At 36.2% G+C, this 21135-nt stretch overlaps 1 protein-coding gene across 12 annotated transcripts in view; it reads right to left on the reverse strand.

The window, feature by feature from the left end:
* Positions 1–21135, reverse strand: part of IKZF2 (IKAROS family zinc finger 2) — a 176056-nt gene that overhangs the window by 99171 nt on the left and 55750 nt on the right. The gene's annotated exons all lie outside the window — the stretch shown is intronic.

Consider the following 21135-nt stretch of genomic DNA (forward strand, 5'->3'; position numbering starts at 1 on the left):
TTGGTAAGAAAAGATATAAAGAATGGAAATGCATCTTTTGTTGAGGGAAAAGAAAGTAATTTTGTCCTAAAGTGAGGCTGGTTGTTTCAGAATAGGAAAGAGAAAAACAAACAAATAAGCAAACAACAACAACAAAAACAGGACAAAGGCTGAATGAAAACAGTAAGTTGTAGAAAGTTTGTGAAAAAGTAATCTTTAAAAAAGTAATTATTTGTGTGGTCAAGCTGGGTAAAATTGAATTATTAAAAGAGGTTTACAATTAAGAGGTTTGAAAGACACTACTGATTTTATTAAAACTAAAACGCAATTTTCTTTCATTTTCTAAAAGGACAAGGTTTACTGAAGTTTTGGTCTGCTCCTGATAAGAGATTGTGAAAGGTTTTTCCTTCCTTACCTTTAAATATCTGCTTAGAAAACAAGATTTGTATTTTATCAAAATTATTTCCCATGCTTCACGATGTCTTAATCAGGTCTCTAATTACTTAAGAAATTTGAGTCTTCTCAATATTAAAAGAACTAAGTTTTGCTTACAACTATGTAATCTGTGCATTTGTCTTTGAAATCTTTTACTGTTACTTTGGTCATATAGATAATTAAGTATCATTTCATAAGAATCTGCAATACTATTTGGTCAAAGGTCCAAAATCTTTTGATATTTTTTGACAAACTTCCCAAAAATCAGATTCTAAGTGAAGTCTTTTTGACCTTGAACTAACTTTGAGCTCTTCCAGAGGGCGCCTGAAAAATCTCAAAGGATTTGTCTCACCTGGTAAATTTCTAAACTAATCAGGCTTACTTGATATGCTAAATTACATGGGAAGCTTGTCAAATAAGAAGGAATACTAAACTTTTTACTTTGTATCTGTTAATTAACACATGTTAATATGTGTCCCAAAACTGCATGAAACTCCTGAAATTCTGCAATGTCCTGATATGTGTTATCAAGTCATAATTTTAACATGTATGCCACAGAAATAAGCAGATCCTCTTGTCAATTCCATTATAATGAACTCTCATCAGATCTTTAATAATGGGCATTTAAAGTCTTTTTTTTTTCATTTACAAACAGTTATGCTTTACTCTGATGCTTTTGCAAATGTGTTTCCTCTTCAGAGAAATTCATGGAAAATACTTTGATAGGTACTCTAGAATACAGATTTTTGTTACATTTAAGATCTTAATAACAAACTGGGTAAGAATTTCTTAAACTCTAACAGAAAACCAATTGCTTTAATGTTTTGTTTTCCAGACGGAAAGGGCTCCTTTTTCTCCTCTCCCTTAAGCTATCTATAACTTAGAGCAATTTGGTAAAATGTATCTTCACGACAAATGTTGAAGCATTAATCCTTTTCTCCCTCCATGATCCCTCAAAGGTTCTGAAACTCTTATTAAATGTTCTTGTTTTTCAGGACAGTATGTATTTGCATAGGTCCAATGGGAATCTGTTCCCCTGGTAACAAGTTGCCTAATGCACCTGGTTCCTGCTTCCTGTGACACACGGCTGAAAAAAGGGGTATAGAATTCAATGTTGTAAAGACCTAATTGCTTCTATTGAAAATAACCACACTTTAGTGGAACAATCCTGCTCACAGTGTATTCCCGGAAGATGAAGACCCCAAACACCACACTCTGCAACCTGGAGATTTGTTTACTGGAAAAGACACCTCCAAAAGGACTCTCTCCAGCTTTGCTGGAAGAGCCCCTATCAGGTACTGCTAACTAAGCCTTGTGCCACCAAACTCCAGAGAATGGATTCTTGGATTCACGTTATCACACCTAAAGTAAACACAAGACCCCAACTGGACCTGTACATCAATTGATGACCTGAAAGTAAAGACTTCCAGGAACTGAAGCAGATGACACCTGACAGAGGCAGCTTTCCCAAGATGTCTGGCCCAGGCCTGTAAATCTTTTTACCTCTGCTCCCTCTTCCTCCTCCTTCTCCCTCTCTCGGCAAGACAATGCCCTTATTTGCATCTCTCAACCTATTGAGAAAGGGGTAACCTCTCCAATGGTTGGATCCATCATCAGAAACCTAGATCTGTCCAAGATAGTAATGATCCTATGAGTAATTCCCTGGAAGTTTAAATGCCACTCTATGCTTGAATTGTGCCCCAGGCCCATTTCAGAAAGTGAGGGTACTAAGCCCACTAGCCTCATTCCTCCCTTGCTTCAATCTAACCCAACCTTGGGATGGGAAAATAAGAGCTCTCAAATATCTACATAAAAACTCTGTGGGACGGCCAATATAAATTGGGCCATTTGTAAGCTTGCTGACATACCCATATGTTTAGACAGCCTTTTGATATGTAATAATATAATGTCTGAGCCTTGGCTAAATGATGCTAATGTCTCTATACCAGTGAATGGGTCCAGAGACACTGTCAGTTTTGCAAACCTCCTGGCTACATCTTTAAATGTGGAGGTTTTGGTAATGGCCTTTATGCTTAGGCAACTCACTGCCTTGACAGCAGGAGGATAAAAGGACAGTGTGCCTTGCTGTATTTACTGTCCTATTCTCTCTCCATAGCAAAATAGAAACTTCCCACTGGTCCATCTCATTAAACCTCTATTATCAATCACCCTAAAGGAGAACTTCCAAGAAGTATATGTGGTTCTGTGTCTGCCTCCATAACTAGAGCTTTCTTTGCATAGATGGGAGTACATGCCAATGGAATAAATGATCAGAAATCTCTCCCTAACATTAGGAAAGCTGGTCAATTCCACAACCAAAGCAGTTTTAGCTCAGCAAAGACTGTTGGACTCAATGGCTAAAATACCTTTGGATAATCATATAGCGCTTGATTATCTACTTGCTGAGCAAGGAAGTGTCTGTGTGATAGCCAGCACCTCCTGTTGCACATGGATAAGTGCCTCTGGAGAGGTAAAAACACAATAAAATTAGGAAACAAGCACATTGGCTACAATAAAGTTCACCTAACAATTCATGGTCTTTTGATCTATTTAGCTTGTTACCTTCAGATCTGGGCTCCTGGTTTGGAGCCATCATGCAAACTATGTTTGCTATATTGTTTTTAATTCTGCTCTGCATACTTGTTAAGTTCTGTACCTGCTGTTTGATGAACCTTTGTAAAAATGACATACCTAATAAGGTGATGCTAGTTTAGCACTTTGAGATGATTCAACACTTATGATCTTGACGAAATATAGACTGGATAAGAAATGCCTGTGAGTTCTCCCAACTTGTTACTCAAATATGGCCTCAAGCAGTTTCCAGTCCGTGTACATTTCCTCCGATGTGGGACAGGACAAGCAGGAAAGGTTCTTTCTGGGACAAAGGGACAAACCACTAGATGTGGAGAACCTGACTCTTGATCAGCAATGCTTTCAAGAAAAGTTCTTGATCAAAAGAGGGAAATGTGAAAATAATAAAGGAAATCTCAACTAAAATTAGAGGAATACCTGTAGAGGAAGCTCTCATGCCCTACTACTTATCATCAGTTACTCCAAACAGGAAGAGTTGTACCTTGTATCTCCAACAGGAAGGTGCCTCTACTTTACTACCCCAGCAGGAGGAAGGAAGATTTTCTTCTTGTCCAGCAACAAGCCTAGCCAATGGAAAATGCCATATCTCAGCCAATGAGAGGCCATCACCATGCTGAACTCTCACTTTCCTCCAAAGAACTTTTATTTAGAACATGCCTCCAACTCCCCCCAACATTTCCTTATAAAAGCAAGCTCCCCTCCTTTGTTCTCTGCATTTGCCTATGGCCCACCATAGCTTGCATTTCCTGAACTGCAATTCCTATGGCTATTTCTGAATAAACTCATTTTGCTGGTGAGATAACTGGCTATCTTATTTTTTCAAAGTTGACATAAGCATGGGCCAGAGAGAAAACCCACCAAACAGAATGGGACTCTATTGTAATTTCCTGCTATACCAAGGTCATCCTTCTCTCCCATGTCAACCTCACAGCCAAACTGTATTCTCTAAGAGTTTTCTGTTTCCCGATCTATGAAGGACAGCAGCTGCATGGTGGGTACTAACTTCTGAAATATCAGGTTGATAAAAAAGGACTAGTCCATCATCATGAGGTTAAGTCTATTGAAAAACTGAAACTATTGCATTTGTTGGTTTTTGTTTTCTTTGATTTCCTTTATTTGAAGGGTGAGGTGAAGGAATATCTATGAGCAACAGGCTCCATCCATAAACCTCCATCATAAATTTCTTGCACGTTACCAAGAGAGGACGCTCATACTGTCCCACCACAATTGGGCAGGATATGTTTGCCAGTCCCACTAAAACTGTGTAAAATAGGAATGAAATAGCCAGAGTTTTTTTTCCTTTGGCAGTTACTTCCATTTTCCCCAAAACACTAGGGCCTTTAAAGCACCTAATTAATGCCCATATGTTTTTCCACTCTCCATTCTGATGTCCACTTTGTCCTTTCCACACACATCCTAAATGAACAAGATTCTGTATATGCTTTCCCATCACCTGCCCCAATCAAAATTCACCTATCATTTCCTCTATTCCCTGGAATCCTGCCAAAAGCTTTTAAGAAACCAATTACCTAATCTGATAAACTGATGAGCTATTTCTAGCAAAAATATTGATTAATACTTAAAAACCACTTGTGCCCCAATTTCACTTCCTATAACTTTCAACTAGAAAGTTCAAAGGAACAAAAGGAATAAAGATACTCTTAAGGGAGGAAAAAAGCACCAAGCTTGAGCTACTCTATACCTTGAAGTATCTATAAAGCATAAGTATAAATATATCTGGTATATTCAGTTCTGATGTGGTAACAGGTAAAGAAGAGTCTTTTTTGCTTACCCAGTAATTTACAAACATTTTATTAGTGAACTTCCAAAGAAGTTGAAGATTTACTTTAATATAATTTGTGGAATAGCTGAAAAAAGACTATGAATTGATAACTATTGAAGCTAGGTGATGGATGCATGAAGGTTCATTAAACATCTACTTCTCTATATATTCAAATTTTCCATATTAAAAGTAAAGAGAAAATAGGTAAGAAAATCAATCAATCAGCTGATCAATCAGTCCAGGAGCAACAGTTATAAAAATACAGCAAGCAAATTTAATTCAGAAAAAACCTTGAAAATTGTTGGAATAGAAAATAAGTGATCAAAAAGAAAAAAACTTTAACAACGTATGACAATAAGAGATATGGGTAAAATACAAGTGATTAAAACTATATTAAAATAAGTGAGAACTACTAAGTGTTTAGAAAATACTTTCAAATATTTTCTTAAATCTAGTAAAATGTCATAAACCTGATAAATACTTTTAAAAGCCCAACATTAACTTTCAGAACAGTGATAAATCTAAGATAAAATATCTGAGTTAGCCATGGTAAGAATGGTTTGATGGTAATTTAACAAAAACTATATGATGCATATCACTGACTCAAAATCCTAGCTAATTCTGACCACCTTGATAATTGCAACACACATGGGGGGAAAATAAGACGATTTACTAAGTTCTCTCCAGAATCCTAAATTTAATCGAAGATGGAATGTTTGGCATAGTCTTGACCTATTCTTAAATTAGTCCTAATCATTAAAAATACCTTTTATAAAGAGTTTTCTTTTAGTGTTAGGCTGGATTTTTTAAATGTAAATTTATTAAAACTGATAAAAAGGAATTAGAGTTCTTATTCATTTGTCCAACATTTATTAAGTTAGGCAGAGTCATAAGCCCAGAGACTAGAAAAATGAATAGGGCAGACCACTGCCCACAAACTCAAGAGCAGACATATCAGGCCTGGGAAAAGCATAAGAGGTAGTTCAGGAAGACTCACAACACACACAGCTGGCCAGTGTTATCCTAGCAATCAACAAACTGGAATATGGCCCAAAGGTACACTGAAATCAAGATACTAGCCAGAATAGAAGGATAAAAGAACAAGTATATGAGTGTATCATTATTAGATTCAATTCCACTCCAGTATCCATAATACCCGTGAAGCAGATACAAAACAGGTGACTGGCAATGATCCCAAATGAAGTAGCAGAAGTCATTCATTCTTTTAAATATTTACTGAACTACAATGAGCTCAAAGTCTAGTAGAGACAGAAAGTCAACAAATAATGAGAATATGGCGTGATGATTGCAAATAGATGAGTGGACTTAGGTATAGGAGGAAGTGTAAAGGAGGGGATGACCAAAGAAGTGTGGGTGGGTTAAGGAAGGCTTCCCAAAGAATATGACAAAACTTCATCTTAAAATATGAAGTCTGCCAAGCTGTGGGAGGACACCCAGGCACAGGGAATAACGTGTATGAATGCAGTAGAGTACGGAAAAATGGAGTGCAAACAATTGGTGGTCTGAAACTAGCCATGGGGAAGGTGGGGTTTAAGGGCAAGAAAATCAAAACCCTGGAAGCAAACCACAAACTCAGGCCCAAAGGAACTGAGGTACCAAGGTCAGACCAGGACTAACAAATATAATTCTGCATTCAGTTAGTGGGCCACCACACAGCTCCTAATGTCCTCCCTGGTTAGGGTCCAGAATCTGAGTCTGTTAAGGGTATTCAGCTGTTAAGGTCAGAGGTCAGGCTGCAAAGTCGGCAGATCATTAAATATACTTTAATAAGAACTAAACTAGAACTAAACCATAGACCTAATAAGGCCTCTAAAGAAGTAGTGGAACACCGGATCAAGTTAAAGGTAAGTGAAGCTGACTACAAGTTATCCAGTAATTATGAAAAATCTAGGATTTTTAGTAACATGTCAAATGGAGATTCATTTTTCTAGTTTTGTTCTACTCAGTGTTGTGCATTACATGTTGAAACAATTTGCCATGAACTCCAGCAGCAATTAATATATATAAATTATTGTGCTAAGTTCGAGTAATAAAAGTAATGATAAAGAATGATCCTTATACTCAAGAATCTTATAGCCAAATTAAGGAAATAAAACAGCTACTTAAATATATGAACAAATATACAAAGTACAAGTGTCAGATCGGTGCTTTCTTTTATTTACCAATGTACTTTTTTCACTAGCTTATCCTGTAATGTTATATTCATGCCAGAAGTGATGAGATTGATAATAATAAGAAAACTGATAAAAGTAGCAAAAGCCCACTACGGTATCAGTGCCAATGACGGCAATGAAGCAAATCCTTGGACCAAGTCAATTCTAAAACTCTACGTCTGTAGGGTTTGGCTCTTATATTCATAGTCAGTATTCCAGATTATTCAAAGTACTCAAAGCCCTCAACAGGTGGGATGTGAAGGAATATTTAGATCACACAAGTTTACCTCTTATGAGGCAAGAGTTAAAAATGTCCTTTTTCAAAATTTGGTGAGTATGTGAATAAGAAATATCTGCTGTCACCTTTACACAAATACTAAAAGGACTCATACATTTTAGTGACAATTGTTTTGGATGGGATTTTCAGCAAATTAACTTACTATATTCATAAAAGCTGGGGACATTTTCACTACCTTTGACTGTTGAAGAATTCCTTTTTCATTCTGAAATATGTTTGCAAAATATAATTTCAAAGGAGAGGTTCTGCTTTGCAGGGTTTGCAAGTCATTCAAGTCTCCCCAAACCATTTTATATTTATTTTCCTTCATGTGTCTGTTTATCTGATGGTAATTTTATACTTTTGATACAAAATAATACATTTTCAAACCCTCAGTTAAAATGAGCCATATAAGTGAAACAATATCAAAAACTATAGCAAAGAAAGCAAGAAATATTAAAATTAAGTATTGAAAACACTCTACTTTTACAATATTTGAAGTTTAAGTAACCTGCACAAGCTCTAGTGGAAACAGCAGATTTTGAAGTAAGTCAGGTCTTGGTTTAAATACCAAAACTGATGCTTATCATTTACCAATTATTCAAATACTCCTGTCTAAGCCATGGTAAACTGAGAACATGCTGAGAAATCAAACCATCTTGATTTCAAATCCCAAAGCTGTCACTTACCAGCTGTGTATCATAGAGCAAGTTAGTTCACCTCTGTTTCTCTCTCCTAGAATATTTCACTGATTTAAAAAAATTGAAATAATGACAGCTACTTCTCAGAGATACTTTCAGGATTAAATGGTATAAAGTATATGAAATCATCTCACATAGGGCCTTACACACAATCGTACTCAGTAAATGTTAGTTCTCTGTTCCTCTCCTCCAAAGGACTCCCCTAAACTACCATTTGCTCACCCATTATTAGTTTGGTTCCTATAGTCAGTGTTAGAAAAGTACTTAGTAATTATTTTTTTATAGCTTGGTACACGAAAATGAACATATATGAGATCTTGTAGAAGTAACAAACAAAAATATTTTGAAACTATCTTAAAATGATAAAATATATGAATTAAAAAACATCTGTCACTCTAAAACAGGAGTATACTTGAGAAGAGAAAAATTGTGACTTCCCCCAACCTTAAAGTTCTATGATGGCAGGTATCACATCTATCTTAGTCACCTGATGTTTTCTCAACACCAAGGACAGTACTAGGTATACAGTAGATAGTCCATTAACATTGTACATATAAATGAATGAGTGAACGAATGTGTAAATGACATAATAGTTCTCTTTCCCATCAAAAGCTAAGGGACTTCAATCTCAGTGAATTCTCTTTGTTACTCATTTGAAAACCTCTGCAGTCTATAGCATTTGAGAAAAACAGGTCCTCTCACCATCTCTTCTTTAAGTATTTTCTAAGTTGCCACAAAGCCCCAAGATTTTGTTGGGATGGGCATTACTTGAATGCCTTTCATACATGAAGAAACATCGGTACGACTTCTCTAAACTGAAAAATAGTAATAACATGAACCTTTGTGGAAGTCATATTTTGCAACTTTTGCAGCTCCTCCCCGTTTCCCCACCACACACTGGTACAACGCTCTTTGCTAACGTAGTATTCCTTTTCATTGGATGTCCTTGTTTGTCCTCATTTTCCTGCTTTCATCATTCCAGGTACAGCCCCAATGTTATTTCCTGAGAGAATATCCGTTTCTGATGAATTCTGGCAAAATTAACGGCTGCTATCAGAATAGTGAATCTACACCCCGACTGTAAGGGGAGTGATATGATTTAACTGTCTCTTCTATTAAACTCTGACCTGAGAACAATCTTATTCACCTCTGCATTCCAGACACTTAACATAGTGGATGACACATAGTAACATGCAGAAAATGCTTCTTGAATCAAATTGAATCCTTTCCCAAGTTATCTTTCTGATTTGTTATAGTAACACTTAGAAACAGGTGATAAAAGCAATTTTAAGAAGCATTTTTTTAAATAAGAAGTTTAACTCCTTTTATTAAAAGGTGCTAAAGAACAACTAAATATTTTCTGGATTACATATATTATCAAATAGAAAGGCTTTTGGACACATAACTCATGTTACCAGCCAAATTTGCCGACGAGGTGACACCATTGATACCTTAGAGGATGAATGGCATGTATATTAACATATTTACATCACATATTAACATATTTCAGTGTGATTTCATTTAAATGAGGCTTAGTTTTAAAAAAAACAATTAAGGACTTTATTCACCATATTCTGATTCTAGAAACTATTTTTAAGTCTTATTTACAAAAGCCAGTAAAACTGGAGTTTATTCATCAACCCATGAGAGTTTTAGCGTGCTGGTTTCACTGTGGTGTAATAAAAGAATGAAGAGAGTGGATATCTACTCTGTAAAGGTGTTGCAGCATTAATGATAGGGAAACTGACCTGAGAAAAACATTTGAAACCCACAACATAATCTGTAGAATGAAGGAGGCAACATGATGTAGGGCTGGCCTGCTGGTCAATACAATGAACTCTGTTTAAAAATTATCTTATCCTGATGTATAACCTCTTTATGATTTGCTGTGTATACAGAAGAGCAGGTCTCTATTCTCAATTATCCTGAAGGAGGTTGCACCTTGTTAATGATAAGGTGTCAAGATCTCCAAAAGAGATGGACTTTACTCACTGGAAAATGTTGAGACTTTCCGGGATCACTCTGGCCAAGCTCTTAAACTTGAGAAGGTGGTGATTAAAAGTTAGCAAGTAGCTCTGTAGTGGTGAGATGTGGAGTAAAGAATAATTGCTAACCCAAACTGCAAGCAACACCAAATATTAACTTCACCGAATTGTAGACCTCAAGGCTGATTAGTATAGGCATCATCACCCCATTAAGAACAGGAATTACCTTGACTTAGAAAAAACTTTTGAATTTTCACCTAAACACTATACTAATAAATCTTATGTTCTTCAATATTCAGCAATACTTCTCAGTGTTTAAATATAACTCTGAATGTAAGCATGTAGAATCCAGGGAAAGAATCTCTGGAATGCTGTAACTGTTTGAATAGTTCCTATCCTGCAAATACCTGCGTCCAAACAGGAAAAAAAAAAAAAAAAAAATGGCTGGAAGAAAGCTGCAAATGTTACTAATTTAGTAGTACTAAACTCTCTGAAAATACTGTTTTGAACAGTGCAAAATAATATAGGACATGAGGTATGATTCACACAAAAAATAGAGTAAAGCAGCTCTAATTTTCCACAGACACGAATGTCACCCGTGGCTGCCGGGAAGCAGAAGTGATCTCTATGCGGTATTGAGCCAGTCCACGTGAGTGACAGGAGTCTGCTTATTTTTCACACAAAAACACTAGCCTCATCAGGGGCAGCTCACCTTTCCTCCATATCCCTACAGATGTCTGGAGACTTCTGGACTTCCTCAGCAGGAACTACAGGGACTAACAACTCTTTCAGAGAGACACCCCCCCACCCCTTATACAATCAGGCACCGGTCCAGCAGCCCCTGGCTGTGCTGGAGCAAAGAATTTTAGGAATGGGGAAAGGAATGGCATATTCCTTAGAGAGGTTAGCCTGGAATGGGGGTGGAGGGGGGGAGGAAAAGAGAGCACCCTTCACATCCCTGTCAGTCAATTATTATTAACTATTATGCTGATGGAATGGAATCTAACATTATACTGGCCACATCTGGCTCTCTTCCATGTTCAAGACGATCGCCAAAGAAGAGGCTGTGGTTTTATTAAGTGATCTAGCCTTTGCTCCTTAAAGATCTCTCTGTTAATGGAATAGGAAGAGTCTCAACATAATATTCTCTAGTATACATTTACTCTGTTCTGAAAAATGTTTCCATAATCTAGGACACTTAAAATAGTAATCTGAGGTTTAAAACAAAGGTTAGAGGCAGTCAAACGAATGGAAAACCTAAGCACATCAAAGGTCTTGATACACAACGTACGGTGAGATTAACTGTAGAGCAGTGAAAAAAATGTGATCTAAATACTGCCTGCTGCTGTATTTGACTCATTATTTCTGTGGGAATTTTGATTTGCATAAATGTATGCCAGACCTTATGAGGCAACAAATACCAACTTACATCACTGACCATATTTCCAATTCAGAAAACCCCTCCATGTGCTTACAAAATTCAAAATACTGATTTTAACACTTTGCAGTTCTAGGAGGTACAAAAACGCAACTAATTTAAATAAGAAAAGACCCCTTTCAATCTATATATGTGCAATAAACACCCATTATTATTTGTTCATTCATACCCTAGCTCATTCCAAAATATTGAAAATCAGTTTAAAAAATAATATTGCTTTTGTCCAAAATAATAACAATAACTGAAGATATTTATATCTACTAATTACATTCCAGGCACTGTACTAAGACTTCTGCAAACATCATCTAATGTAGTCATCAAAACAACCCAGTCAAATAAGTAATATTATCCCCATTTATAGATGAGGACACCATGTCTTAAAAAACTAAATAACAGGCATATCTTATAATTAGTAAGCAGCAAAATCTTTGGATAAGACCCTTTGTTCAAGAGCCAAGGCTTCTATCTTCATGTCTCATAGAAATGAATCTCAAACTTCCCCTGTTCAAAACAGAGCTCTTCACTTCAGTCCCCAAATCCAACCCTCCTCCCAATCCTCCCGTACCAGTAAATGACATCACTATTCACCAGGTTGCTTAGGTCAAAACTAGCAGTCACTCCTGACACCTCTTTTTCCCCCACATACCACTTCCAATCCATCAGCAAGTCTGAAAGGTTCTACTTACACAATACACCTGACATTTCTCACCATCTCCACTGCTCCTGCTCAAGTTGGTCCACCACCATCTTGCACATAGATCACTTTCCCCCAGGCCTCCTTAAGGTCACCTTGTTTGCACTACTGCTCCCTTGGTCCACTCTCCACAGAGTATCCAGAATGGTCTTTCGGAAATATTTATCACCCCCTACTTTCCTTCTCCTCATTTACACCATTATATCCGCACTGGTCTTACTGTTCCTCAAATATACAAAATATGCAAAGTTTTATAATTCCCAAGAATAATCCTAATGCATCTTAATTTAGTAAATCGAATGCTTTATGTAATAGAACATTTTTGGCTGACAGATCTGGGGGCCAAAAAGTAATCTCCACTCTCTCGCCCCAATTCTGTTTATAACCATTCATGGGCATGAATACCTTCATTCCATAAAGGAAAGAAGAGGGAGGAAACTGAATTAAGGGTTAGTAACAGAGAAGTATCGAGGCCAAAGTACAGCCTCATATCTGTTCCCCGTGGAACTCCTTGCCTGAGAGTAAATGCTTATAGTAGAAGAATAAGGGCCAAAAAAATGATAGAACTGTGTTCCATGAGAATGAAATTTGGAAAAGAGATTATGACCAGAAACCAATCAAGAGGCACTTCCTGATATTCTGGATACTAGCAGCATTTGTTCAAGGCCAGATGACATAGTAGGGCACAGAGTTGGGGAGAGGGCTCCTACAAACAAATCTCAGAAGCCACCTATGGCATCCTTGATATAAGCACTGGCTTTGTCCTCATGACAGCAAAGGGTCTTTGTCAATGAACTTCTTGTGTTTTGGATGTAGACCTTTGAGAGTCAGAGGAGGGATGGCAGGAAGTCTATGGTAGTGGCAGCTGAGAGAATGATTTCCAGACATCTGTGAAGTGATAGTTGACTCCTGGAAGTAACTGGTAACTAAGAACACTATGAAGAAGGTTAATTTCCACGAACCAGGCGAGTGGGGCTGGCACTGAGAACCCCAAGCCACCTTCATCTGCTCACTAAAGTCTATGTGTCTCTATGTGGAAGTCACGGGCTGGTGATATCTGTAACATTTAGATTCTGCCTATAGGTGAAGTACAATTTTTTTCTTTTCTTTTTAAAGCTTTCTAATGGAGAGTAAACAAACATGGTCTTTTGTGTCACTAGCTCCAGGCTCATTTTCATTGGCATTCACACTTTTATTTGATGTCCTGGCCATACACTGAATTACACAATGAAATGGTTTTATATCGTACTTCACTTTCGCCAAGAAATAAACCAATTTTAAAATTCAAGATTTTTTAAAATTACAGGTGTAATTGGTTAAGATGAAGTATTGATATGACTAGGATCCTTAGAAAGAGGGGAAATTTGAATACATGTGCATGTAGGGAGAATGTCATGTGAAAACGAAGGCAAAAATAGGCGTGATGTATCTACAAGCCAAGGAAAGCCAAAGTTTTCCAGCAAACCACCAGTAGCTAGGAGAGAGGCATGGAACAGATTCTGTCTCACAGCCCTCAGAAAGAATCAGCACTGCTAATATACTTTGATCTCAGACTTCTAGCCTGCAGACTGAAACACTAGATTTCCACTATTTAAGCCACCCAGTTTGTGGTACGGTACTTCGTTACAGCAGCCTTAGAAGATTAATACAAGCTCAGATGAGGTCAAGGAAATGCAGAAGTGATCAAGAAACTACTGCAAAAATCTTTTGAAAGACTCTAGAGAAGAGGAAAGATGTCAAAGCTCCACAGGTGGGGTAATTTTATAACTTTTAAAGGCAAAGGACATGAATTCTGCAAATCAGATAAGCTTATGATGAGCCCATTAAAATTAGTAGGCAAATGTTTGTGTAACAACTTTTAAAAAGTTCCAATATGGGTTCATTAAGAACAACACTTTTATTTTGATTCACTTACTATGCTTGTAGATTAAAATGTGTGGACTTTGTTCATCCTGAACTTACACATCTGAAGAAACCTCTCCCAATATTCTTAAGGTCAAAATGGAGAAATATGCAGGAAATAACATGAGAGTTAGGTACTTTCATAACAGGTTGAACAACCACACCCAAAAAGTGTTGATTAATGAAAAGATGTTAACTTGAAGAGAAGTCTCAAGTTGTATGCCATGGGGCTACTTTAAACTGATTGAAAAGAAATATGCAAAGCATGTTTGTCAAACCTGTGGACGACACGCAGCTGACAAGGATACCTGATCCTCTGAATGGGTGAGTCTGGATTCCAGAAATCATCTAACTGAGGAATCACTGAAGGAACTAGAGATGTTTAACCAAGAGATAAGGAACAAGGGAAGGTAGATAAGAAAGCTCAAGGGTAGAAATATGGAAGATGTAGAAGCAATGAAGTTCTTGCAGGAAAAATTTGACATCTTAATGAAAGAATATTTCACTTCTCTCTACCGCTATCACTCTAGTTCTAATTAATATATTTTACTTAACTATTATTGCTGGTTTCCTCATATCCACTAGTTTCCCCATTTCTTCTCTTGCATTTTCCAATTTTCTCAAAAACAAGTTAAGCCATCTTTTATAAACTGTAACCAAAATGACCTTCTGTACCATTTCAAGGTATGATTATGGTCATACTTAAATTTTTATTTTAAATATAACAGGCTAGGGCTCTTGCTTGCCCTAGAAGTGCAGTCTACATGCCATACTGCAAGGAGGAATAGGAAGCATTAATCAGTTTGCTACTCTCAAGACTACTGGTCTTTTATCACCCATCAATGCTGGTCTCATCTGTCATGGTATCCATCATCCTGGCTCCCTATTCAAGCCACAGTGGCTTGATGATCTGGTTTCACTTGGTGCCCAGCTCAGCCATGATTTACACTTACTATAATGGCTGCTCTTCCTCAGCATACGAACTACCCTGATGACATCTACACGACTTTCCAGCATCAGCCGCATGAGCTCAAAAGCTCTTCTCAGTGTTGGTCCCCAGCCTGTGTTCTTACTTTCTGTCCTCAAGTAAATTTTTCCTCAAGGTAATTTTATATCACGATTTTCACTGCCCTTTCCTGAGACTGGGTTTTGGTCAGGGCCACACAGCTCCATCCCAACAGAGACCAGGTATTAGTTCTTTCTCTTCCAGAAAGCCCTGAGCATCTTATGTAAATTGACCGCCTCCTCCCCAGGAACCAGCTTTACAGAGCAGAACACACCTGTATTCTCAGGGAGTGGTGGCCTTTTATTAATGAAGTCAGAAAGCTTTCTGTTCTAAGACAATGGCTGTGTTCTTGCTCTACATTCATTTAACTAAAAAAAGTCATTTAAGTAATACAGAAAATCAGCCTTTCTAAATTTAAATACTTGCTACCACCAACCCCCCTAAAAAATCTATAAATCAAATCCTGCCAACTCAGTGTTCAAAATCTTTCAATAGTTGCTCGTTTGCATTAGGAGAAAAATCCACACTTCCTCCCATGAGCTACAAGAAAGTATTTATCATATGGGTCCTTCCTACCTCTCCAGCCACAACATGTCTCATCCTTCATCTCGCTCACAAATACTAGTTCCAACTGCCTTCTTTCATTGCTTTGATGAACAAAAACGCTATCTCCCTCCTTAGGGCCTTGCACACATATATACTCCCCTGCTCTGTGAGGATCTCCTCCTTACCTACTCTTCAGCTAAAATTTCACCTCTCCTAAATATTTAATATAAACTAAAGCCCTAATGCTCTTTTTTACAGGCCTCTTATACTTTTTTTTTTCATATCACCTACCATAAACCATCATTAGGTATTTCTGCGTATGCTTACATTTTTGATGTAAGGCCAGAGCCACGTTTGTTCTGTTCATTACTAGAGAATAAGTTCAGTGCCTGGAACATAGCAAACAGCAGGAAATATTGTATTAAATAACTAAATAATAACTAGAAGTGCCCAAAAACAGAACCACCAGTTTTGCAATCTTGGAAAACATCTTCATTGCATACCAAAGGTTTTGCAGAAAGGATTGCTGAGTTAGAAACATCAACTACGTGAACTCTAATGTTCTAGTTCTGGAATTAATGCTTTATAAGACGTAGGCTGATACGGATTATAAGACGTGAAGGTCATTATAAATCTGAGAAGTAAGTAAAATTTTCAAAGAGGAATTACCTGAGATAGGACTAAGATAGAACTTAAAGGAAATGTTTGACTTGAAATAGCACAAGATAGAGAATTTCTGAGGTGTGAAAAAGAACCCAGGGAAACATAAAAAGGGAAATGAGAACATCTTGTGTTAAAAGATCAATCTGACTTCTTTTAAGAGAGGCATGAAATAACAAGTTAAGCAGAAATGGTAAGGTCAGTTGATAAAGGGTTTGAACTGAGTTCTAATTTCCACCTCTTGGTCAGAGGACTGATGAAATTAGGAAGAGTCATCTGCCTATAATGAATATGTTAGAGGGAAAAGTAGCTAAAGGTAAAGGGCCAGTAGGAGGCTACTAACCTACCATAATAATTATGAAGTAAAGACCGGAGTGATAGTCTCGATATCTAACAATTACATACATTGGTACACTGCAGAGAGGCTGCAGTTCCCACAAGCATCAGCAGGAGAGAACTGGCAAGGGACTATCATAGCTTCAGGAGCCCACATGGGTACTTGGCATTTGCTAGGAGTGGCAGGCAGGTTACCAGCACTGCCACCACGGGTACCATCTTTTTTGAGGCAGTCTGTGCCCCCACTGGCCTGGGAGAGGAGTTTCATAGGAAGACGGAGCTATGCATAAGCTGAGACAGGTCAGCTGGCTAGCTGATAGCATGTTAGTCAACAGGGTACTCATGAAGCTTTCTTCATGGATAGAGTCTAGATACTCATGGAACTTGGGGCTAAAAGCTATTCATCAAACCTGCACAAAAGCATTTTAGTATTTTAGCAACCAGCATAACTATACCTGCAAGTGCTTGCTGAATGTCAGCCCCGGGTAAAGAAAGCTTAGAATGAGACAAGAAGAAGTAGGATGAGAAAGGTCAGGATCAAACCAAGAGAAATCTTACAGGAAAAAAATAAGAAACTAGAGGACAGGCTAAGTATGAGAAACAACATTTAGTAATCAGTGATTCCAAGATTTCAAGCCTAAAGAACCATATGGAGTAGAGGGTTATACTAATGACAGATAAGATATTTTGGAAAGAGAATTTGAGTGAAGTGGTATATAAGAATTCTGAGTTTTTAGTATTTTGAGCTTAAAATGTTATTTATAGTTATTTCTAAATATCCTAAATACAGCTAGAAATATTCATCTTAAGTTCAGACCTGAACTCAAAGTTTCAGACTTTGGGCAAAAGTAAGGAAAACTAAGGATAAATGTGATAATTGTAGATAAGCTCTTTAAGTACTGAACACTACAAAGAATGATTGATAGAGAAATAGCTTTTAGAATAAAGTAAATTAAAATCAACCAAAATATACCATTAAATTAAAAATTATGGTGTTACACAAGTACTGAATAAATCATTCAGTAAACCCAACATTCATTCAAAACAGTGATGCTTAATCCAGGAGGCACACCAGAATCATGTGGGTAAATCATTTAAATACACTGATTGCTATGGACTAAATTGTATCCCCCCACCTCCAAATTCATATGTTGAAGTTCTAACCCTCAATTTTATGGTACTTGGAAATGGGGCCTTTGTAAGATCATTAGGTTTAGATGAGGTCATGAGGGTGGGGCCCTCATAATGGGGTCAGTGTCCTTTTAAGAAGAGATACCAGAGGGTTTTCCCTCTCCCTCTCCCTCTATCTCTGCCACATGATGACACAGTGAGATGGCCGCTATGGGCAAGTTGGGAAGATTCCCCCACCACCAGACCCAACAGACCCAACTATGCTGGTATCCTGATCTCAGACTTCCAGCCTCCAGAAATGTGAGAAAATAAATTTCTGTTGTTTAAGCCACCCAGCCTAAAGTATTTTGTTATGGCAGCCTGAGCAGAGTAATACACTGATATTTGACCAATTAAATGAGAACCACTGACTTAAATCATATTCAAAGATTACAGAAATAACTATATCTAATTTAGTCACCCAACTAATTTAATTGAAATATCTTAGTAGGAAGATCTGTGACCTAGCAGAAAAGTATCTAGCACACAGTTAGCACTCTAGAAATGTTTGTTACATGAACAGATATACGAATGAATGAGAAATGTATACATGCACGACTAAATAAAATGATCTTGTGAGAGAACATATATAAAGTAAAATATCATAAGCTGAGAAAATATAGAAACTTATTCTTCAATGAAGAGATATATAACAATAAAGATTTATCTGATAATGAAAACAGTTTTAAACACTGAGGAGTCAAAAATTTAAAACCATGTATATATTACTCATTTTCATTATACAACAACCTCTTTAATTATTCAATGGTACACAATAAACATTTTAAAGATTAATTCTTTAAAAATATTTTTTATTAAAATTAGCATAACCTTGAGATTGCTTTTTATCTAGTTTTGCTGAAGTTTCTTATGGTGGAAAAGTCTGACATTTCAATTTGGGCTAAGAAGCACACTTTGCTGTTTCACTAAACCTAAATAAAAATAAGTTACAACATGTATTTCAGCAGAAGCAAAACTCAGGAAAAATTCTTAATTTAGCATTTCTAGCTCATCTAAGGATATTGTTTCCATTTACTAAAGAGAGAATTATAGATATTTAAAGTAAAATGTAAATACTATGCCTTGGAGTAAAAGAATTCCATTTGCAGTCTCCTTAGTATCAGCTGATATTCATAAGTAACCCATCTCTGGGTTACAATGACTACTAAATATCATGCAGCCTACAGGAAGATAACCTGGAACATATGCCCAGAATTGCCCAGAAAAGGTACTGGAGAAGAAGGTATAGCTGAAATTTCAAAAAACAGCACCCATTCTCTGAGGACAAGGCGCTTGATCAAGAGAGCATTATACTCTAAACTTAATATAAATTTCACAAACTTAATTGCCAAAATATTGACCATAAAAACACCTAAGAATATCTAAAAACGTCTCTAAGAATTGTGACTCAAGCCTGGACCCCCCAAATAAAACTGCTGATAATTACATGTAAACTATGATTATCAAAGCAACAAGTTCTCATTATATAAAATCAGTATATACAGAGATAGATAAGCCAGCATCCACAAATCTACACCTACTTTTAACATTTTATCATATCTCTTTCTGTTGCTTCTTTTCAAAGAGAGTTGAGAGCACAAATGGATAGATAGATAAATTATGTATTATTATTCTTTTCAAGGAGTTGAGACTATATGTAAATTATATACATATATAATATGCATTATATATTATTTACTCCTCTAAAATAGTCTAATCATTTCCCATTTCATTAAGAAAATCATCACATAATTTTCTAATGTTGCATAATACTTCCTTTTATGTAGCAACCATAATTTACTAAGCATTGTTTACAAAAATAATTTCCAATAATAATGGTTCAGTGACCATATTTATGCATAAACTTCTGTCTGTATTTCTGATTAGTTTCTTAATATTAGAATATTAAAAGAGGCATTAGTAGATCAAAAACCAGTGGGGACATTATAAGTGTCCTGATATATACTACAAAATTTCCTTCCAAAATGAGGCACCAATTTATATTCTTATGAGTATTGTGTGAAAACTACAATGTTACCAATAATGTTGTCAATCAAACCAACACAACATTAGCAATGTAAAATAATCTCAGTAATTTTAATATTTTTTTAATATCATGGGTGAAACATGATATTTCATTTTTTAATGTGTATTTCATGCTCACAAATAGGGATGAACATTTTTTTTTCTTCTTCTAATTTTTAAAACATTATAAATATGAGTCTGTCATACAAGCTACTAACTCCTAAGATTAAAAAATTTTTGACAACTGCCAACTTAATGTCAGTCACTGAACGGCTGAATTATTATTGTCTTTATATTTTAAGACTGAGAAAATACATTGAATATGTAGTAAAATCAAGGTTGATGGTATACTTTATAATAAGATGGTTTACTGTGCTAATTTAATACAACTGTGGAATCATTTTAGATGTTCAAGTTAAATATGGGGGTTCTAGAAATATTCAGTAGTTGGAAATAATCAGACTTGTAATATAAATTGACATGCAACATTTTAAAACATTTTATTAGTGAATAATCATATCTAAAAAATTAAAGTTCCATCTCTGCAATAATTACCAAATAGATAAGAAAAAAATAAAACTCTGCACAGTTAAGCAAATAGTTATACTGTATAATATATATAATACCAATTCTCTTTCTCAGGACTTTTTTAATCACGATTACTTTTGCTGACAAATATTTTAAATCCCAAGGTTCATAACTGATTTAATATTTTTCAAGTACCCAGAAACCTCCACATTTAGCCTTTCTGTGCAGCACATGAGTTACTTAGGTGACTTTTAGGAGCAATCATATCCATGAGATTCTATGACTTAATAAGATATAATTAAATTTAATTAACAAACTCTCCCATCCTTATTTCTTCGTGTATAAGGGGAAATAGTGATTCTTATACTAGAGAGTATTGTATTCTGGACCTGGCACATAGAGCACAGAGATGCTCAATAAATGTTAATCCCTTCCCTTCACTCCTTGCTCTCCCACCCTTCCCTCTCTATCAGTATATACTTGCTGACAAATCAATTATTTACATTTAATTAAATGTGTGATAAAATATGATATAATTACATGATACATCACCAAGTATCTTTATACCTTATTAATGTTAGATACAATCTGCCAAAGTACAGGATCATATCAAAGGACACTTTTCTGACTCAATATTGAAAAACGAAAGACACTGTGAATTATACATTTTTGCAGTTAACATGTAGTAATTAACCTCAGAAAATCCCAGAAGTTAGGTCAGCTATATCATGCTATATTCGTGGTTCTAGACCTTCACTGTGCATCAGAATTATCCAGGGAAATTAAAGGATCATTATAGATGCCTGAACCCACCCCTGAAGATTTTGATTAAATTGGTCTGGGGTGCAGCCAAGCATTAGTATTTTTTAAATATTCCCAGATGATTCTATTGTGCAGCCAGAAT

This window comes from Balaenoptera acutorostrata, chromosome 8 (assembly GCF_949987535.1).
Source record: "Balaenoptera acutorostrata chromosome 8, mBalAcu1.1, whole genome shotgun sequence".
Lineage (NCBI taxonomy): Eukaryota > Metazoa > Chordata > Mammalia > Artiodactyla > Balaenopteridae > Balaenoptera > Balaenoptera acutorostrata.